This window comes from Anabrus simplex, chromosome 3 (genome assembly GCF_040414725.1).
Source record: "Anabrus simplex isolate iqAnaSimp1 chromosome 3, ASM4041472v1, whole genome shotgun sequence".
NCBI classification, from domain to species: Eukaryota; Metazoa; Arthropoda; class Insecta; order Orthoptera; family Tettigoniidae; genus Anabrus; species Anabrus simplex.
The window spans coordinates 411,806,255-411,830,327 of NC_090267.1; the positions used below are offsets into that span (position 1 = coordinate 411,806,255).

The window sequence follows — 24,073 nt, forward strand, 5'->3', positions numbered from 1 at the left end:
GATGGCTTGACGCTGTTCAGTTTGCCTCCCAGGTCTCCAGACCTTACTCTTTGTGGTTTCTTCCTTATGGGTATATTAAAAACATGGTTTATGTACCACCACTGCTAGGAACATTGAATGAGCTTTCATAGCCATAGGCGAGGATATACTGCAGCGTACGTAGGCCGAATTGGAGTACCAAATTGATGTGTGTCGTGTGAGGAAAGAGGACACATCGAACATCTGCAATTTACGGACTAGAACTTGGTAATTTTATCTTATCATTTATTATTCATTATCTTAAGTGAAGTACTTTGTGAAACACAAATTTTGAATACCCGATTAATCTTTTCTTTTTTCGTTTTTGTTAGTGGTTTAACATTCAATGTGTTCGGTGACATAAGGAGGGGAAAACGACTGGGAGGGAAGCGGCCGTGTCCTTAATTAAGGCACATCCCCAGCAATTTCCTGGTGTGAACATGGGAAACCAACGAAATGCATCTTCAGGGCTGCCGACGGTAGGATTCGAACCCGCCAGCTCCCCAGTGTAATCTCATAACTGCACGACCCTAACCACACTGCCAATCTTTCGGTCGCAATGAATCATTTGTAATAATCCTGTATATTTAATTCTCATACAACATCATTAATATGTATTTTAGTTAGCAAGACAATTTCTGAAGCAATAGATAATTGTTCATGGTGCTCCACAAAATGCGGTCATTGATTACAAATAAGTGTGAACACTTAGTCGTGCGATGTCTGGGTACGTCCATGAGGTAGATGGTGAATCTATTGTTTCGGTTGTCGATTGATAGTAAATGGGCAAAAGCCAGGAGGAAGTTTATATACATTATTAACGACTTCTAATCACTTTCTCTCACTCATGGGTTTGAAGTCACACCTTTCACGGAAGCATATATCTCATTGTACGTTGTTTCTGCTTCACAAGTCTACAGCGGTGTCAGAGATTTTAAGTCGAGAATGGTGTGTGCTTATTATTAGCATTTTGCCTAAGGTTTGATGAACTGTTGATGAACCACACTTGGCCCATGTTTGACAGCGTTAACAAGCAAAATAAATTTGATAAGTTAACAGTGTCCACTCCTGCAGCTTACGTAACCGTTATTTAATTGTTATCGATGGTAATTATGCTCAGATAATAGAAAACAACTCTTCCGTTATTTTCCATCCTAGTGGAACTTTTATGCCAGTGTATCACGAGGAAGTGAGCGCGTAACTTGTTCATACATTCGGAACAGACATAAGAAAAAAAGAAAGATGTAAATAGAAACTTATATGTGATGTATATAAATTGTATAAATTAGAATTTCAAGAATGATGTATGCAAGTAAGTTGAATGTGGGTGAATGCGTATGCGTGCGGGTGTGGGTCTGGTTGTGGATGACTGTGACCTCGGAAGAGTGTGTGTACAGGGATATGAGTGAGGGTATGAATTGATGATGATGCTTGTTGTTTTAAGGGGCCTAACATCGAAGGTCATCGGCCCTGGGTATGAATTACTGGGTTTTCTTACTCTAATATGTATAGCATAAATCAAGATAATTATTATTCTAAGAGTACAGTGTTTGGAGTGTAAATATGTATATTTAAAACTGTCTATACATCTGTAATTATTTAGTAGAGTTTATGTAAACATACATGTGGGGATGGAGGCACTTCCGTGTATGCAGCGCTTGCCTTTTTTTCCATCTACCATCCATAGATTATACATACACAATTTAAGGAAAATAAAGAAATAGATAAATAACAATAATAATAATAATAATAATAATAATAATAATAATAATAATAATCTACGTACGGTCCATGAAGGCCCTTGAAAGTATGGAAGGTAAAGGTTTCCACTATACGTAACCTCGGCACTCGGTGGGAGAGAATGGTTAGCTCTTCGCCCGGCCACCTTGCCCGCAGGAATTAACCTGGCAATCATGGCGTTAGGAAGAGATAGGCCTTTTATTACTATTCTCTTGCGCTATCGAATACTGTGTGGTGCGGATCGCATTCAGGCATTGAAACAATATCATTATATCAAAAAGTAATAGTCCGACTTTGACAATTCTTACATTATTGAACTCGTAATCATTTGAACATTAATTTTGACTCTATTAATATAGTACGATTTTAAAAAAACAAGTTTATAGATATCTCGATATCACAGGGAAACATGGTGTAATATTTTACAATCCCCTTACTACCATCCTAACATTTTGGCGGATGTACTTGCATCTCTCCGTTCACGCTTGATTATCTTCAGTTAAGAAAGCTCTCCAAGTACCTACTGTAAACTGTTCGGTCCTCTCAAAAGTTCTATATTAATTTGAAATTTTACATTTTAAAAAACGAAGTTGGTATCGATAGCTCGGTTATTAATCGCAGCACGGGAAAACGTAACACATTTTTTACGAACCCCTTAGTGTAATATTCTGGCATTCATCAAATTAAAATTTATTTGGCTTACAATTTGGGTGATCAATCCTGTATAAATATTACATTTTTATTATGTGAGAACGTACGAACACCAGAAGTTATCTACATCACTAATGCGCGAAGTTGTTTAAATCTGAAGATAGGATCAGCGGTCTAGGCATTATATTTATTTTCTTTAATATCACCTGCTATCTCTCTTTTGTTGCGTTCCGTTCAGCTGGATAGTAATATATTTCCATAGTTTCTTTTCTATTTCACTCTGCACTAGTTATTGTCCAAGTTTCACTTTTATGCAGTCCCATACTCCACACAGGTCATCAAAACATCTTTCACATTTATTAAACATTTGTTAAAATTATTCGGGTGTTCAGCAATTTCTATCGCCTCACGAATGATTCTAGGTATAAATGACATAAATTGCATCAAAAATGATTTGATGGTCATTATGCATGGCATGTTCTGCTGTGGAAGGTGACGGCCATATACTTAGTTGAAGATGGCTAGCTTCCATAGTTAACTCGTCAACATCTTTCTCCTTGACTCTGGAGGCCCTGGAATGAACTATATTTCTAACAGGGTCTCTCTGTCTTGAGTCTGGTGGAGTGACAGTTGCCAATACATTATTTGTCATTGCTCTGAAGGCCAGGGTCGAAACGCGTCAGCAGATTATTAACATTACGCGACCTAATATCCCCAAATGAAGTATTATTATCATCATTATATTAATGCAGTGGAAACCCCATTAAGCGCGATCCGATTCAGAGCGGATTCAGTTTCAACGCGGTACAAAGTATGCTTTAAAAAAGTCATCAGTAAAATTCTTATAAATGTAGTAACGGCTTGCATAGAGGGATTCTGCATTACAATCTATAACTGTTACCGACTCCGCTGAACAGAACTTCATCGGATGACTGGAAGGGGTTTTAAAAACTGCTTGCCAAGGGAAAGTGAAGATTACCTTCCCCCATCCCCGTAAACAAGTTACTGCACATGCCCTTACAGAACAAGTGGCTGTGTTTGTTTTCAGGTTTCGCCAGACAGTCTCCTCGGTGCTGGTGCTGTGATGTCAAAAAAGGAAAGCATATTCTACGGAAGATAAATTGAACGTAATCGTGTGAAGAACGGAATGTCTAACATGTATATTTTAGGCACAGTGCCTTTCTTAAAAATGTGTTCTCTCGTAGCTTATTATTTTTTCCAGTCTTCTATCGCTCTAAAAGTTATTTGACATTTACCATACCCCCCAACCCCATGGCGTAATAGCCCCGAAGGGCCATGGCCTACCAAGCGACCGCTGCTCAGCCCGAGGGCCTGCAGATTACGAGGTGTCGTGTGGTCAGCAGAACGAATCATCTCGGCCGTTATTCTTGGCTTTCTAGACCGGGGCCGCCATCTCACCGTCAGGTAGCTCCTCGATTGTAATCCCGTAGGCTGAGTGGATCTCGAACCAGCCCTCAGATCCAGGTAAAAATCCCTGGCCTGGCCGGGAATCGAACACGGGGCCTCCGGGTAAGAGGCAGGCACGCTACCTCTACACCATCGGGCCGGCTTACCTTTACCATAGCTAAGCTATAACGCGGGGTAAAACATGGTCCCCGACAACCGCGTCGAATGGAGTTTCTACTGTATTAACGAAAGGTATTATCCATTTATCAGAAATTATTAAAATTCTGTGCCGGACTGAGTGGCTCATGCGTTTGAGCCGCTGGACTTCTGACCTCAACTTGGCAGGTTTGATCCTGTGGTATTTGAAGGTGCTCAAATACGTCAGCCTCGTGTCGGTAGATTTATTGGCATGTAAAAGGAACTCCTGAGAGACAAACTTCCGGCACTTCGACATGTTCGAAAACCGTCAAAGTAGTTAGTAGAACGTAAAAAAATAACATTATTATAAAGTTCAGTGCTTTACTTCAAATTGCTCTAAATATATAAACGGTAAAAAATGGCAAATGTATGAATTAAATTTCTGAGTTCATAACGCTAAAAATCACTGCTTCTAATCGTTGTGTGTTTCTGAGGTGGTATGTAACGCGATGTGTTATGTGTATATGAAGATATATGTATTAAGATGAGCTCAAGTATCCCTTCCCCGAGTTAGCAAATTAACTGTACGCAGTTGAAATCCGGGAATTAAAACCAGGGCCCTTTCATCCGTAGGAAACAAGGAGCGGGACTTGGACTGGTAAGTTACAGTATCTAATCTGCATCTCGGCCATGTGGACTAACACTACACCTCAGGACAGTGACTAGTAGTATTGTTGTAGGCCTCATCATCTTGCTATTGTTGTTCGAGACAGAGTTTGTACGAGTGAAATGCACTCGATGATTGTTGGAGAACCCGTTAGTCACGATGTCTTTGAGGGGGGACAAGAACAATATCGTTGCTGCAGTAACATCCAGCAGGCTTTCACGTCTTACCTGGTCTCAGCTTGCACCATCATCGATGGCCTTCAAGGCTGCTTTGTTAGGAAATGGCGGCACTCTTTGCCAGATTTCACTTCTACTCTACGATGTTTATGTGCAGCCTAGACTAGACTGCAGTGCGTACGATTGTGAAACCTGAAGGGTCAGGGTGAACTGTTCCTGAAGACGATTAAGGGCCGGTATTATAATAGAGGTTTAAACTGTCGGTTTAGTTTAAACTTCGGTTTATCTGTTAGTCGCGTATTATAAAACTTAATCTTACAACATGGCCGAACGAATAGATCTCGAAGATATTTTTGAGATGTTTGAAGAAATACTAAGCGATGACGAAAAAGTGGTTCAAATTATTGAACGACCACGGACACTACGAGTTTTCCGAGCAAGGGGACGTCAAATTCATATATGGAATGAATAATAGTTTTTAAATAGGTTTAGGCTTACAAAACAGACTGTCATAACCCTATTTCAGCAAATTGGTGCTAAAATAAAACATGCAACGAAAAGGTAACAATGTTAAAGTGACTTTTTGAACTGTTTGAATGTCAAAAGTGTCAATTTTAGAAAATAAAGTAACTTCCTTCTACTTCAGAAATCATGCTGAAAAACCCCTCAGTCAGCTACTAATAGCATTGCGGTTTTATGCCTCCCGTAGTAGGCTATGTTTATTAAAATGTGAGATTTTGGAGTAATTCATAAGGCCACTGTTTCACGGCCTGTATAAATAATTTCTTTACTAATTGCACAAGCAATTCTATTTCCTTACAAGTAAAATTAGGACAATGTTTATTGCTTTTATCCGCCATTTTACCTAAAAGAAGTAAACAAGACATTATCGATAGTCATCTTTTCTTGCAAGTCACTGCAAAACATTATCGACAGTAATCTTTTCTCGCAAGTCACTGCTACCAAGATCGTATATATCCTTCTTCACTTCAGTTTAACTTAGGCCGGCCATTATAAGACTCAACATCGGTTTAAAGTCAAGTTACAGTTTAACTCAATCTTCAGTTTAAACCCTCATTATAATACCGGCCCTAAGAGTTCTACTGTCAAAAGCCTGACATTCTGGAATAAAGGTAAAGTGCTGAAAGAAGTTAGCAAAATAAATAAAATGTTCTGTGTGATACACTGAAACATTACAAACTTAAATTCAATAGTAAGGAAAGGGGGGATAAAATATAAACGAGATTTTATTTTTATTTAAATTCTTTTATTGAAAAACACAAGGCAATTACAATTTATTTTTCCACATAGTTTCCTGCTTTGGAAATGCATTTGCCCCAGCGTATCGAAAGCTTTTTGATGCCTTCGTCGTACAAAGAACAGGGTCGTGTCACCAGCCGGTTGCACACGAAGTCTTCCACCCTCTCGTCATCTTCAAAGCGTTGCCCTCCTAGAATTTCTTTAAGCGGTCCTAACAATTAGAAATCGCAGGGCGATAATTCCGAGCTGTACGGAGGATGATCAAGTGTAGTCCAGTGCATTTCCTGTAGCTTGGAGACAGTTAGAGCTGCAGTATGGGGCTGTACATTGTCGTGGAGAATGACCTGTCGAATCGGTTCGTCTCGTCTTTTGCGGCGATATGCAACCTTCGCCTTGTTCAACAGCTCGCAGTAGTAAGCAGTAGTCGCTCATGCAAAAAAATCAATGAGGAAAATGCTTCGCATACCAAAAAAAAAAAAAAAAGAACGGTTGCAAGAATCTTGCCAGCTGACAGTCGAGTCTTGGCTTTCACTGGTGCTGCCTCCCCTTTCCTCTGCCAGTCCTTACTGGCTTGTTTGGATTCGGGAGTGTAGTGGTGGGTCCATGTTTCGTCGCAGGTGACGATCCGACTCAAAAATGCACGACCTTCTTCTGCAAACCATGCTGTAAGCCTCTGACAGGCCTCCAAACGTCTCAAACGTCAAAAGGCGAGGGACCCATCTGGAACACACTTTACGGAACTGTAGGTCGTCTGTGATGATTGCTTGACAGCTCCCATAACTGATTCCGACTTGTTGTGCAATTTCTGATACTGTCGCCCGTCGATCGTCGTCAGTAATATCTTTAACCGCACGAATGTTTTCGTCTGTAATGCTGGTCCGAGAACGGCGATCAGGTTGCTGATTGTCCACACGTTCTCGTCCTTCCTTGAACTTTTTATGCCAGGCAAACAATGTTTGATCACCGAACTGTGCAGTCAATCTCTGGTAAATATCCGCCGCTGTAACTCCTTCACGAGCAAGAAATTTTATAATTATGATTTGCGCAGTCGAGGGGTGCACCTGTTGCTCCGACATCGTGAGCGTTACTGATGAAACTGCGGGAAATATCTAACAGCAGGCTATCCCCACTCCTAATGGTCCCGCGTAAGCATAGCAAGAGCGCGGGGCCAGTCCTAACAACTGCTGATGCTCAGGAAAAAAAATCCCATTTACATTTGATCGACCTTCGTAGTTGTGAGCAAAGATGACAGGAAAGTTAATACAATCATAAGATTACGAAATTCCAGAACAGAACAAGTGCAACATTTCTGTTAACTAGGAAGCATTTCAACTGAAGACAATCATGGAAATCGAAACAATAGCTCTTGCTAAACAGGCCTTTAGAATAAAATAAATATTTTAACAAATGCCTTCTGTAAAAACCTTTGTCTGGAATGTAGTCTCCTACTTTACGGTTGTGAGAGCTCGACTATTGGAAGCAACAGAAATGTGGATTTGTAGAAAAACGACGACGACATGCTAGACTGGAGAAACGGCGAATCGAGATGTTCTAAAGGAAATCAGTGAACAACGGAGACTAATAAAGGATATGGAAAGAACGAAGATTGAAACTTGTGGATCATATCCTGAGACATAAAGACTTGCTAGTAAATGCCTTTGAGGGAAAAATGATAAGAAAGAAAGGAAGAGGAGGACCAATGAAGACATACTTCGAGAATGTGAGAAACTTGATGGGATGTAAAAACTACAAGAAAGTGAAGAGAACGGACGAATTGAAATGACAATGATTGCAGCGACAAGAAAAGTAACTTGGATGAAATCCAGCGTGTTTGCTGACCACTGAAAGGCCGTTAGGACCAGATTTTCACTATGTATCAAGTAAAATAAAAATACTATGATATATTTATATTTATTTTTCGTAGATCTAAAGAAGGCATATGGCAGATACCAAGGGAAAAGATGTTAGCCGTACTGACTGATTATACTACTTCTTGGACTGGCGCCTGTAGTGTAGGCAACACTGCGTACATTCGTGTACTACAGTGAATAAGTTCGTGGACTGGCGCCTACAGTATAGGCAACAAAGTCTACGCCTATGTTCTACAGTCAGTATGTTCATGGACTGGAGCTAACATTTCAAGGATCAATAGATATTTGACTTGCCTTTTCGCGACTTTTTCGCGTCGTGGTGATACGGACGATTTCGGCTTCATAATCTCAAACGTTTCGCTAACGGATTTTCGTACTTTTTGGCCGAACTTCAAATTTGTCTGTTGCTTATTCTACGATATTCTAATTCCACCGCTAACATTCAACTACTCTTCACAACACAGAACATGGTTCTGCTTACGCTCTTGCTGGGACTAGCTAAGAACTGCCAAGGCACCATCCTGTTGAATTCTCTCTCGGCTGTAGTGCACCACAGTGCGCCATGAACTTAATGACTCTACTACATAATTCCAAATTTTTATGTCATATTCCTGTATCATTTAGGGAAAAAGTGTACGCATATTTCCAGAGAAAGGGATTTTCTCTAGCAGAGCCAATGACGCGAAGGTTAGCATAGCAACTCCGCTACTACGCAGGCGACTTGGTATTATCTTCTACTGGCAGCTCTTCGCTCTTGTTAGTTGTAATCCAGCAAACTGCGAAGTGTGAGTTAATATTTTCGCGTAGCAGATAAGAGCCCATCTCTCTGGGCAGAATAGGAAGTTCGTAATAATAATAATGTTATTTGCTTTACGTTCCACTAACTCCTTTTTAAGGTCTTCGGAGACGCCGAAGTGCCGGAATTTAGTCGAGCAGGAGTTCTTTTACGTGCCAGTAAGTCTACCGACACGGGGCTGTCGTATTTGAGCACCTTCAAATACCACCGGACTGAGCCAGGATCGAACCTGCCAACTTGGGGTTAGAAGGCCAGCGCCTTAACCGTCTGAGCCACTCAGCCCGGCAGGAAGTTCGTGCTTGCAGGCCACATTCCTCATTCTTGCATTCTTCTCATCTCTACACAGTACTTCTACTACTACTACTACTACTACTACTACTACTACTACTACTACTACCAATAATAATAATAATAATAATAATAATAATAATAATAATAATAATAATAATAATAATAATAATAATAATAATAATAATAATAATAATAATACCGGGCGAGTTGGCCGTGCGGTTAGGAGTGCGGAGCTTTGAGCTCGCATCCGTGAGATAGTGGGTTCGAACCCCACTGTCGGCAGCCCTGAAGACGGTTGTCCGTAGTTTCCCATTTTCGCACCAAGCAAATGCTGGAGCTATACCTTCATTAAGGTCGCGGCCGCTTCCTTCCCATTCCTAGGCCTTTCCTGTCCCATCGTCGCCATAAGACCTATCTGTGTCGGTGCGACGTAAAGCAAATAGCAAATAATAATAATAATAATAATAATAATAATAATAATAATAATAATAATAATAATAATAATAATAATAATAATAATAATAATAATAATGAATTTTTCTTCCCCTGTTTAGAGGTCTCCTTGCAGACAAGGACTACTGTACAATTTTACATATTGAGTACTCGAACATAAGCAAGCAGTCTGAAATAATCTGTATATGTTGTTTTCGTGTGGCTATTTCTAGCCAAGTGCAGCCCTTGTAAGGCAGACCCTCCGATGAGGGTGGGCGGCATCTGCCATATGTAGGTAAATGCGTGTTATTGTGGTGGAAGATAGTGTTATGTGTGGTGTGTGAGTTGCAGGGATGTTGGGGACAGCACAAACACCCAGCCCTCGGGCCATTGGAATTAACCAATGAAGGTTAAAATCCCCGACCTGGCCGAGAATCGAACCCGGGGCCCTCTGAACCGAAGGCCAGTACGCTGACCATTCAGCCAGAAAGTCGGACAATCTGTATATTAAAGCAGTTTAATGAAAACAGCTTTGTCCAGTCCGTCCGGCCGTTCTACTGGAGCGATTTGTAACATTCTTCTTTTTTATTCTCTCCGGTATTACCTGCCGTTGAATCACAAGACATTGACAGGTCTCTAATGCCCGTTGCTCATGGTAAAATTTTCTGTCAAATTTATTGTACAATAAGTTAGTTTTATAAAATTTCTGTTGCTCACGGTCAAATTCAAGTTTTATAAAACCTTTGATAAAACTTTTCATGAAATAGGATATGTTCTATTCCGTAAAATTAATTTTACGAAACGAACCACTCAGCGAAGCTGACATCACGATAATGCTGGTGCTACGTCGTGAGATGATTGTGAAGCTCGATTGTAAACAAACACTTCTTTCTAAAATGGCAGGATCCGGGTGGACTAAGGGAGCTGTTAGTGTTTTACTGGACGAATACCAGAAATATCCTTGTTTGTACGAAGTTAAAACGCCACTTTTACCACACCAGAAATACAAGAAGAGAGGCAGAAAACATAATTGCCGAATTCCTGTATGAATGCTGGTTTTCTAACCTCAACTAATTTTCGACCAAGGACAGCAATCCTCTACCATCTTCTCTTCTTTTCATCCAATCCCGAGTGCAGCATTTCCTGGCATTTCTTTTCTTCCTTTTTACCACTGTACAAGATATAACTGCAGCTAAAGCAGCAAGTTTTGCTTTGTTTGTCGGAGCCATACTCTCAAACACACTGTAAGTCGAACAGCTGATTCTTGGTTTAAGAGTTTATCGATAGGTGGCAGCACATACACATCTTAGTTCAGAAGTGAGTTCATAGATGGCCATCCTGATGTTTCCACGGATTTTATAAAATAATTATACCGTAAGCAACACAACTTGTTTTCATCAAATTTTTATAAAATAAATTGTACAACAAATTTTACGAAACATTTTACCGTGAGCAATAGGCATAAGTTTAGTCAACTTTGAGTAATCCTAAAATCAAATGAATAAAATGACACTCCAATAATTGCAGGCGATGGCTTACCCTATCCCGCAATACATTCTGTTCTTAGCGGGTTACTATGCGATTAACAATTTCATTAACATTCTGATGTACGTGATTTTCATGTTTAGTAATGTGATTGCGTGGAACCATATTCGATTACTACCTGTCAAGCCAGAGAGTATACACTTGCTCTGCTCATGAAAGAATACTATTCTTTGCTAGATATTCCCTGACCATCCCCAGCTTCTGCATGTACTCAACAGGTGGTAGAACGTCCATAATAGCGTACATGCTGCTTAAAGAAAACAGTCGACGTACGCGCAGACAGGAAGGTATCAAGTCGACTAGCCTTTTGTATGACCATTAATAAATCGCAGGGACAAACATTTGAACTTTTGAGCAAGTAGGTGTCTACTTACCCGAACCAGTACTCAGACATGGTCAATTTTATATTGCTCTATCTAGGACAAGATCGTTTGAAAATGTTAAGATCCACGTACACCCGAATGGTCGAAGACAAGGGAATATTGTATGGAAATAAGTGTTATGTTATAAACTACATTACGAATGAATAAATTATTATGTGTCGGTGTTAAACGTTCATAAAACTATTGAAAAAGGCAGGAAAAAGAATATGACTACTGTAGGTATGTCAAGACGAGTTATCTAACCTATTTATAACAAATGTTGTGGGGCAGCACGGGTCCATTAGTGTAAATGATTCTTTAAAATATAGCATAAAAATACAATTTTCTGAAAAATTGTTTACAAGCGAATCCTCATTTGTTAAACGGTGTCAACCTGCTTTACGTCACACCGACATAAATAGGTCTTAATGCATCGTCTGCAGCGGTTGTCTTGGGGAATTGATCGCACGTTGTAAGTCATTTTCGGAAATTTTCTACACTCAGAACTCGACAGTCTACTATGTTTCCTTATCCACAGATTTGCTGCTGGATACTCATTGCATACGCTTAGACAACACCACTGTTCAAACTCACGTTATCTGAGAACTTCGCTAATGGTATGTTTTTACCTCAACAATATCAAATAAACATCATCAACTATCTCCCTAAAAGGAATCAAATATCTTCTTCTGTTTCTCATCACTGTAAGTACAGTTCAGGAAAATTATTATTATTATTAGGCCTTTGCTGGCAAGATGTAGTGTTTACAGTGCGCTATGTCTTCTGGTATGGGATAGAATAAAATTGTTACTTTCATTGACCTTTCTCAGTCTTATACTTAGCTTTGACAATATGAACGTGGCTGAGGTATGAGTGACGCTAGTAATGCCATTCCTTATGCAGCCAGTCCCTGCTATGAATGGTGTGAAAATATCGCACGCATTTCAGTGGGCTTGGAAGACTGATGTGCAATAGCAACTTCTGGCTCAGTGAGGAAACCAACGGGAAACTACCTCACTCCTCATTTCCCTAGTATGCCTCTTCAGTGACACCTAGGCCATCTACGACAGGCTAATGGTGAACCTGTTGAGGATCCAACGAGCCTTCGGGCTGAATACCCAACATACATTATTATTATTATTATTATTATTATTATTATTATTATTATTATTATTATTATTATTAAATTATCTATCTTTCTTTCTTTCTTTTTATTTCTTAATCCGTTTACCGTCCGGAGTTGGTTTTTCCCTCGGACTCAATGAGGGATCCCACCTCTATCGCCTCAAGCGCAGTGTCCTGGGGCGTGAGATTTTGGGTCGGCAGGATACACCAGGGGAAGAGGACCAGTACCTTGCCCAGGCGGCCGTCACCTGCTATGCTGAACAGGGGCATTGTGGGGGAATGGAAAGACCGGAAGGGATAGACAAGGAAGTGAGAAGGAAGCGGTCGTGGCCTTAAGTGGGTACAATACCGGTATTTGCCTGGAGGGGAAGTGGGGAACCACGGAAAACCACTTCGAGGATGGCTGAGGTGGGAATCGAACACCCCTCTAGTCAGTTGACCTTCGGAGGCTGAGTGGACCCCGTTCCAGCCCTTGTACCCTTTTTTAAAATTTCGTGGCAGAGCCGGGATCAAACCCGGGCCTCCGGGGATGGCTGCTAATCACAGTAACCACTGCACCACAGAGGCGGAAATTATAATATAATATAATATAATATAATATAATATAATATAATATAATATAATATAATATAATATAATATAATATAATATAATATAATATAATATAATATAATATAATATAATATAATATAATATACCCGTACTTCACTGTGGTATTATACATTGTATACGGACATCGAAGTAAATTATTGTACACGCAGAGAATAAGATTTTTTTTAAATTCCATGTCTCTTAGCGTTATCCCAGAAACTGCATAGGGAGGTCCACGTACGTTGTTTCCAATGTAAAGTGCGAGTTGTGAAGTTGTGATGATAACGGCAGGTTCACTTGTCTACTGCCATTCACAATCGAGGGGAGACTTATCATTATAACGGCAGGCATCTTGCCTACTGCACGATCACAGTCGATTTGGGGAGTTTTCGTTGCATTGGCAGGTCCCATTTCCTACTTCCAGACAGTTAATAGTTGAGGAATTTTTATTATAATAGCAGGCACTCTTCCCTACTGAGAGTAAGAATTGATTTGTGCTGTTATAATTATAATCACAGGCTCCTTTTACTAATGCCAGTCAGCTTACTGCCAGTCACACCGAGTTGGTGAGGGCAGTATGCCTAACGTCAGTCACATTTTAGATTGGTAAATTGTTTACTGATAGGCACACTTGCCTATTGCCAAACAGAATCAGATAAAGGAGCTTTGAAAAAATTCCATGCTCCCATTCCTACTGCCAGTCAAAGTCGATGTGGGGAGTACTGCTTAGTGATTACAATAGCAGACGCCCTCCTGCTGATAGTCATTGTCTATTTGTAAATTATTAATTACAATGGAACACACACCCTTTCTAGATGCCTACAAATCGACTTCAATGAATAAAAATATAGATCGACATAAGAAAGTATATGCATGTTTATGCCCATTTAAAATTTAACTGCTGCTAAACGGTACATCATATCGACAACCGGATTGTACGATAAGACGCCACGTTTAGTGGTATAAATGACTGGTTCTATGATATTTTCTGTATCTCATCTATTTATGGGTAAGATCGAGTTAGAAACGTTGAATAGGATGAAATATGGGTGAGGCTTTTTCACAGTGCATTGCCTTTCGGATACTTATGTGACAGCTAAAAACATAGAATTTGGTTCACATATAGCTACTGGGTGGGTCAGCGTTCATGTAGAATTTGATGATCATATCTTTCCTATAAGTGATTCAAACCATCTATTATACGTGTAAAAGTGCAAAATTTACGTACTACAGAAATAGGGACAAATTTAACGTATAAGGGATATAGATACGACAAGAAGTCACAGGACCAAAGTTGTAGATCACTCCAAATTGAACCGAGATTGTGCTATCCGTTTTGTGATACAACTTACCGTTTAGCAACCAAATATCTCGAAAGGAAGGTCTGAATCGTCATTAAAATTGGGTCCATATTTCGTTATTTTTCGGGGGTAAAAATGAAAAAATTAAATATCTCATAATTTTTCCCTCGGTTACAGGCTAAAAGCTGTAATTTTGCCAAATTTCAGTTTTCTAGCTCGTCTGACAAATTTTACCGCCATCTCGATTTTGGGGATGGGTTTAAAAATTAGGACTTTTAGGAAAATTTTAAGCCCATAAAACCTATATGTTATCGTTTTGTATAAATATATCCGACTGCGTTCTTAAGTCGAGCCCCAAAGTTGAGACTCCCAGCGAGGCCCCCTCAGGGTATTTTGAGAATTTTCGGTTTTTCTAGGGATCCTTGAAGTCATCAGCTTCTCTGGTACCAAGTTTTAAGTTTCTAAGATGCCTGGAAGTGCCTCATCAATTCACGCCCATTTTCATTTTTATACCTTAATTTATATATATACAGTCCAGTATATATACTGTAGATCGTTCCAAACCGACTTCCATATATTAATATACATAATATTTCGCCCCCTTCCCTAGAGGTTCTAAGGACGTCTTGGTCCCAAAGTATTTTCTTCCTCTCTAACCGTGGTACACATCCTTACAGAGGCGTGGATGTGGCCAATCTTCGCCGTAGGCTAAAACTCCTGAGTGACATTTTCCTCATCCTACGAGGTGACGAGCAGTCAGCAGACCTCGTCATCCGTTTTATGAGGGATAGTGGCCTTTTTATCGTGTGTAATAATGTATTTTGTATTAGTGTATTTTTGTTAACTACACTTTTATTCCATTGACTATTTTAGTTAGTGTTTGCGTATTTTAATGTGTTATTTTAACTTCTAGCTTGAATGATATATATCTCTGCACTTCAAGGCAATGCCTAATTCCATTGCAATCAACATTTTCTATAATTTTATTAGAGAATAAGGCATTGCGTATTAGGTCCACTGATTATTTTAATCTCATAATAATTTTTTATCATTATTCATTTTAAATTCTAGTAAGTGGATATATTAAGAAATAATTACCATGTATTTTCGTTACATCTCGTACCATTAGGGGCCGATGACCTAGCTGTTAGGCCCCTTTAAACAACAAACATGATCATCATCATATGTTATCCATATAATTGGTAACATTTTTACGCTCCCCTCCATCCCAAAGGGGGATTAACTTGTACTTTAAAAGTATCCGTAGTGTCACTATTCATCTCAGCAACCCCGAAAAGTATGGATTCGACACTATTTTCATTAATTTTATATATCACTCACCCCGAGCCCCCCACCCAAAGGGAGCCGAAGTTGGATTTTGAAATATTCCGGAGTGTCACTTTTCATCTCATCGACTCCGAAATCTATGGATTCGACACTATTTTCTATTATTTTTATATATCACTCCCTCCTCACTCTCCACCCTAAAGGGGGCTGAAGTTGAACTTAAAAAAATCCGGAGTGTTTCTATTCATCTCAGCGACCTTGAAATAAATGTATTCGATACTATTTTCGATTATTTTTATATAATTCCCCCCTCGTCCCCCATCCCCAAGGGCGCTGAACTTGGACCTAAAAAATCCGGGGTGTCACTATTCATCTCAGCGAACCCGGAAACTATGTATTCGACACTATTTTCGGTTAATTTTATATATGACCTCCCCTGACCCCCGCCCCTAAGGGTGCTAGGGATGGCTTATCCCCACAGTGCTCGTCTCCAGATAGTAAGTTGTAAGTGTACCAAGTTTCGTTGATTTTGCTTCAGTGGTTTAGTATTATCCACATATTGTGCTACGGTTCAGTCGGAGCGGATACCGGTCCGATTCACAGCCCAGCTATCGGATTTTTATTGCTGGTGGTTAATTTAAATGGCATGAGAACTAGGTGCTTCTCCGCCTCTTCAGTTCTCTGTGTCTCGTGTACAATGCACAGCACGATTTTCCATCACCACCACGATAAAAGTACTCTCAGAGTGGCGACCATTTCTAGATTTAAATCGCAAAGCTCCGGAAAGAGCAGTTCCTTTCTCTGGCCTTGGCGGAATCAGTTTTATTTATGAAAGGAAATGCTCTTGAAGCAGTTCATTGTGGGTGTGGCCGATCTTAATATTATTACTTTATCGCATTACATCAGAACACGGCTACTGCTAGATGTGGTGGTGCATGAAATAGAACAGAGAGTAATACGAACATTTCGTCACGGTTAGGAGTCCTGTTCAGCATTCACTGGTCCAAAGAAAGTGAAAACTGCGCTCGCTATTATAGCCGCGTTACCAATGAAGCGGCGAGCATCAAACGAACGAGAAAGTGAATTAGGCTACATCCTAACAAACGAAAGATCAAACTCTGAGGATTCATCTCCTTCAGATCACTACATCAGTAGTTCGATTCTCTGTTCAGCACCTAATTTTCAACTACAGTCGAAACCGGATATAGCGACCCCGAAGTGACCACCAATTAACCGTCTTTATAGGTGATAAACCGGCTTTTTGTTGCTAAAAATGTCATATCTATAAAATTTAGGCTGCACAATAACATGGTTAATTAACAGAAATAAAGTACGACTCGTTGGCTGAATGGTCAGTGTACTGGCCTTCGGTTCAGAGGGCACGGGTATCCCGGTCGGGTCGGGGATTTTAACCTTCATTAGTTAATTCCAGTGGCCAGGAGGATGGGTGTTTGTGCTGTCCCCAATATCCCTGCAACTCGCACACCACACATAACACTATCGTCCACCACATTAACATGCAGTTACCTACACATTGCAGATGCCGCCTACCCACATCGGAGGGTCTGCCTTACAAGGTTTGCACTCGGCTAGAAATAGCCACACGAAATTATACACAGAATAAAGTTGAAACTTCAAAAACATGAGTGAAATAAGTACTGTATTCGCAATACAGTATATGTGGAGTGGGACTGTGAGGAATAATAAGTAGGCAAAATATCGAATACAGTCGAACCTCGATATATCGAAACTACATTACTTCAATTTTAGCGGGCGAGTTGACCGTGCGGTTAGAGGCGAGCAAATATGAGCTTGCATCCGGGAGATAGCGGATTCGAGCTCCACTGTCGGCAGCCCTGAAAATGGTTTTCTGTGGTTTCCCATTTTCACACCAGGCAAATTCTGGGGCTGTACCTTAATTAAGGCCACAGCCGATTCCTTCCCACTCCCAGGCCTTTCCTATCTCATCGTCGCCATCAGACATATCTGTGTCGGTGCGACGTAAAGCAAATAGCATAGTGTTATATGTGGTGTGTGAGTTGCAGGGATGTTGGGACAGTATAAACACCCAGCCCCCGGATCACTGGAATTAAGCAATGAAGGTTGAAATCACCGACCCTGCCGGGAATCGAACCCGAAACCCTCTGAACCGCACTAGCCTTGCGTCTTGGAAGATGTGCTAAGTCCCAACTGACGAGCCTAACTTAGCACACGAGGGCGAAACGCAGGCAACCAAGAATGAGTTAGCTGGAAAATTTATTATGTCCTATGGGAATCAACATCCACATCAAATAAAACTTTGTCAACATCTTCAAGGTGAGGAAAGCAACGGGAAACTACATCACTCCTCATTTCCTTAGTACGCCTCTTCAGTGCTGCCTAGGCCATCTATGACTGCTGATGGCAGAGCTGTTGAGCATCCCACCAGCGGAATTGCTGACGGACTGAACATACATACATCATCTTCAAAATCTGGCGTGATCGAGCAAAACGGTTTTCGGATTTGATATCAGCACGAAAAACTGCATTGGAAACAGTACCTCTTGCATATCAGTGTTGTTACAGCGGAACCTCTATATCTCGAATTAACTGTCCGACTCGTTGGCTGAACGGTCAGCGTACTGGCCTTCGGGTCAGAGGGTTCCGGGTTCGATTCACGGCTGGGTCGGGGATTTTAACCTTAATTGGTTAATTCCAATGGCACGGGGGCTGGATGTATGTGTTGTCTTCATTGTCATTTCATCCTCATCACGACGCGCAGGTCGCCTACGGGAGTCAAATAGAAAGACCTGCACCTTGCGAGCCGAACCCGTCCTGGGATATCCCGGCACTAAAAGCCATACGACATTTCAATTCACCTCGGGAACTAAATTTTATTTGGAGTTATGGAAATTTCTAGATATAAAGAATACCGTTCTCGAGCATATATAGCGCATAATAATTGAATCAGATGTATCTACGGGCTTATAATGAATACAGTATTTATTACAATATTTAGAAAAATACTAACAAATTCGTATTTTACGGCATCGCTTTCATTATGACCCTTATTAATGTTTTAGAAGATAGAATACAGTGGGGGAAACCAACATACCTCCGTTAACACCTTTGGAAAAAATCATTAGTCTCTTCTGTTTTTTTTACTGTTAACCTTCTTTTCCTCCACATACGTTTCACAAAACACGAGAAACACTACCATTTACATTCGATTGACTCTGTATGTAGGTTCGAAACCACGCAGCCAAGATTTGTCAATGGAGTTTATCATCCACGATTTCCAGGGTTGCTTTCGCACGTGACCGGTAATGAATTCACACCCGAAAAACAACGAGGCTTCACCGATTTTCCGATCACTAGAAGTTTGTATATAACGGACCATTATATTGGTATTATAAAGTTTTATTTTTCATGAACAGCATCCATCGCGAACTGTTTTCACTGGTTTTCGTTATTTTTCATACAAAGCCGGACAGTCTCATTTGCTTCTCTGTTATTGTCAGTGAAGGTGGCCAATATGGGATCCAGAGGTTTGCATAAATTCACCAGATCTGTTTTGCTACGTGTGCGTCTGTGTAACAAACAAATCCAATAAGTGCTATATTGTGCATTTGCACCAACCTTACCTAAACCTATATTCATTAGTACTTTATGTAGCAATCAGTGCTCTAGTGAAACGTCTGTCTGTGAGTTGTTTTCCTTGTTACAATTTTAAAAATATGTAGATAGATAGATAAAAGCCTTTATTTTCTGTGGCAAAGTTAGGGCTCTTGGCCCTTTCTTACACTTAACCACACACATATTATTATTTGTTAACCATGACACTGATTAACATAAAATACTAACGGCCTGTACTATGACTGTCAGATAAACAGCCAGATACGTAGGCTGCAGTTTTGCAAACTAGAAGTTAAATATTTTCTTGCGTACTACCAACGGATTTTAACTACGGTATTGTAATGCGGAAGATGTAGTAACATTTTTGTTGGGTTGGTAATAAGGTTACTGAAAATATAGTGAAATTAAGCGCGGTGGTATACGTGTTCCGTGGTGTTTTCTTTTGTTTAGCTCTATTCCTTCTGAAATTGTATTACTAGAATCCAATATCAGACTCTTAATAAGCTATAATGTGGAAGTCCAGGTCAAAAACAGAATTAGGACTGAAATATACACATACGAGTCCCAATAGTCGAACCCACGAAAAACTGCTTATCAGCAAACTTTGCTGCTCTAACTACCACGGCTACCCATGAAGCTTGCGGATGACTGCTTGTGTACTACTGATATACTCAGTAGCAACAACTTGCTAGCTTGGGAAATCTCTAAGAATTCTGTGATAGCTGGACAGGAAGCATGAGATATTTCATAAATATATACATAAATTACATTGTAACAACTTAATTTCGCACAGCATCATGCAGATGTAGATTCATCTTCATGAGTAGCCATCTTGATTCTTTACGGTAGCGTCCCCGATAAGAGCGTTAACAGCCTCTCCAACTTCGGCATAGCTATACTCGAGAATATTTTCCCAGATTGCACATAAACGAAAGTCGTAGTACGCGGTTTCAACCGAACTTCCAGATAAATGTCCAAGCTGCCAAATAAATTTATACCGCACTTTTATCTGGCTGTCGTAGTACAGGCCCTAAGAACTACAAATAACACTAATTTTTAAGACAAGAATATGAATATATACAAGGAAAGAAGAAATAAATAAAAAGGAACTGCCTGGATAATACATATTTAAAAAATACTCATTTCAATACACAACGAAAGAAATACTAATATAAAAATACTAGTAAGCTTAATAAAAATATTAAATAAAATCTAACTAATTGTATCCTTGCAATACTAGTCTAAGTTAAATACTGTAGTTACTACTAGCTATGTTTAGGCTACTTCTACTTCGTAAATACAGTACAGATGCTTTTAATTTAATTTAAATTATCATATTAACTGAATATTTTATTGTACAATAATCTCGTATCATTTTCACACACAATCACTCGTTCCACTCATACACGTACCTTGCTGGAAGCACTTAACGAGGAACTGCTGGTAAGAGGTTTTAAATATCCTTTTTGATGCAGCATCCTTGATGTCCCGAAGCGGTGATAGTAAATGATCGATGGTATGTGGTTGTTCGGTGGACAGGTATTTCTAGGACGGACACTGAGCAAGTATCGTGGAGATGTAAAGAACCAAGGTGACGAAAATTGCTGGAGAGATAAGCAGGGATGCCTTCCGAAAGTACCTGGTACACAAGAATATTTGAATGTAGTTTACGCCTGTCGTCTAGTCGTAACCAAGATAATTGTTTAGTAGGGAGAAACTCGAGCGTCATGCCGTAAATCCATAGCATATCTAAGACAAGCATTTTGAGTGCATTGTAGTTTCAAGTTTAATTCATTTTTAATAGCCTATCCGTAAAAATTACATCACAGTAGTCAAAAATGGGAAATAATAATGACTGAACAAGTTGAATTTTTAGTGATCGAGGGAATACATTTATGAACCGTTTTAAGGGGTGCAAGCCGCAATGAAAATGGTTGACGTCGTATATCTCAAGAAGAGTGGGTGATACAGACAAATGGTTTGCATATTTTGAATCAAAATATTTCAGTTGTCTTAGAATGCGTGTTGGATACCAAGGTACCCGCAGAAAGTCATTTTTTGTTGATCAGTGTAAATGAGGAAAGAAGTAGCAACAATTGTTCAACAATGTCGCACACGGAGTTGGCTAATAAATGAGACGTTCTCTCCGTCCTTTCAAATTGTAGATATACCCAATTCCTTGGCGATGCTGGCGTTTGTTTCCCCATTTTGTAATTGCCATATTATTTGTGACTTTTCTTCAATATTAAACACTTTCCCTTTCTTTTTTTCGATATCTTCACAGCGATGCTTGCTTTGACTATTTAACAGAGAGACTGATTTGAAATCTACAATCTACTGAAAACAAGAGTTTGAACATTGTTGTCACCAGTTCCAAACACGTAACAAATACCTTATAGTCGTTACAATTCTCCTAAAATGCGATACAAAATACACCGTTTTATACGATATGTCGTACTAAGCGATTTTTTAAGTAAGTTTTCACATAGAATTTAGACGGGGCCGTTAGAGTTCGCCGTTATATCCAATGCGCCATTAAAAACGATGTCGACTGTAGTTTGAGGAACAAGGTAGTATACGGCACATCGACATCATCGCATAGAAAAAGTACTCCACCACCCACCAGTTACATCCTTGATCTACTGTGAGCATGGAATCCCATCTAGCTCAAACACGAGAATTATATGAAGAAAAGCAAGCCATATACCAACCAACACTGTCATAAGTGCAGGCTTCGACATATCGAAATGATTGGTTTTATGGTAGGAGCTCGGGGCATCGACCCTTCTTTACTTGTGAACATATGTAAGTGGCTGGGAATTCCTAACTTTGGAATTCAGCAAGTTCCCAGAATTTCCTTAAAACAATCGGTCTCTGTTCTCCGTCACTATTTATGTGATTAATTTTTAATTTTGTTGAGGTTTTTAGATTTGTAAGGTTCTACTCTCTTTAGTATGTTCATCATTTTCTACTTTTTTTTCTAGTTGATGTGTTATTTATTTCTTCATTGTCTTTCAGATGTATAATGTTACATCTTCCATGGCAAAATGCATTATCTTTGCAGCTGTATAGATTTGTAAATTTCATTTTTAACTTCTTTTAAACTATAAATAGTATTGTATTCCTTTCTTTAAAATCTTGTAAACACGGAAAACCACTTCGATGGTGGCTGAGGTGGGAATCGAACCTTCGTCCGCTCAGTTGACCTGCCGAGGCGAGTGGACCCCGTTCCAACCCTCGTAACACTTTTCAAATTTCATAGCAGAGCCGGGAATTGACCCGGGCTGCCGAGGGTGTCAGCTAGTCACACTAACCACTACACCACAGAGGCGGACATAATAATAATAATAATAATAATAATAATAATAATAATAATAATAATAATAATAATAATAATAATAATCGTATGGCCTCAGCTACCATATGCATACCTTTTAATTTGACGCAGTCTGGCTGTCTGCTTGTCAATTTTGACATTGCGTTTTACTCTAGGCCTACTAGATGGAAGACAGAGTAAACCTAATCTCTCTTGGGTGTCCGTGGCTGAGATTTAATGAATTTTATTGGGTAAATACCAGGTGTGTCACCAGAGATTTCTTACATGCCAATGTCGTACGACATGGAGTGTCGAATGGATTTTTTTCCGCCCTTCAAAAATCCAACTATCTCTGCCGAGTTTGAACGCGCTCTCTTAGGATCCGGAGGCCGACCCTCCACCACTGATCCACAGAGAATGTAAAACATCGTTGTTAAACCTTAAAAGCGTACATTTCCACAAAATGAAAGCATAAATATTCTTGCCCTACTCATGGGATATTTTCGGAAAGTTGAAGTTCAGTGACCTATACAATTGGTCGTCCTCTCTTGTAGAGCCTGCTCCACTGCCTTTAATGAAGTCGAGAATTCACATGCAGGTCAGAGACTGTGGGAGCAGTCCTGCGTCACGCGCAGCCGATGATTGCGTGAAGGAGCGGTCGAGTGACCCAAGATTGACCTCACGTCGCATAGCTTCAGCATTGTTGTTCTATTTGTTAGTGATAGTAGGCTGACTCAGATGTGCATCTTCTTCCTCACCCATTGTCTGCTGGAGCTCAGTTTTAATACTGGTTGGATTACAATTTCAGTATATTGAGTTCCCAGTCAGATCCAGCTTTAGCTTGCAAAGAACAACCTTCCATGCGGGCGATATTCGAATTTATTACTGTTGGACAAACCCACCTGACGAGCCAACAGTCTGTACGAGGCAATATCTCAGCTACCCTAATTAAACCATTTTCTGGTTTTAAAGGGCGCTTTACTTCTGTTACGCGGTTTACATATCCTCAAGGCTTATATCGTATATGCGTTGTTTTCTTTTTTTTTTATTGCTAGTTGCTTTACGTCGCACCGACTCAGATAGGTCTTATGGCGACGATGGGACAGGATAGGGCTAGGAGTGGGAAGGAATCGGCCGTAACCTTAATTAAGGGACAGCCCCAGCATTTGCCTGGTGTGAAAATGGGAAACCACGGAAAACCATTTTCAGGGATGCCGATAGTGGGGTTCGAACCTACTATCTCCCGAATACTGGCCGCATATGCGTTGTGAGACTGTATTTATCTGTTTGGAGGTGATAGGGAATGTATAATTTAGACCTTTAATATAAGGGCTGCCCGAACGAGCGAAGTGGCCACGCGTTTTAACGCGCTACGGCTTTAGAACCGAGCTCTGTATTCGGGAGGCGAGTGTGTTCGAACCCCATCAATCAATCAATCAATCAATCAATCAATCAATCAATCAATCAATCAATCAATCAATCAA

General features: G+C 40.0%; 1 protein-coding gene across 1 annotated transcript in view; it reads left to right on the plus strand.

Moving 5' to 3' along the window:
• The window catches only part of bdg (bedraggled), an 842,871-nt gene that overhangs the window by 237,833 nt on the left and 580,965 nt on the right, over positions 1–24,073 (plus strand). The window lies entirely within an intron of this gene.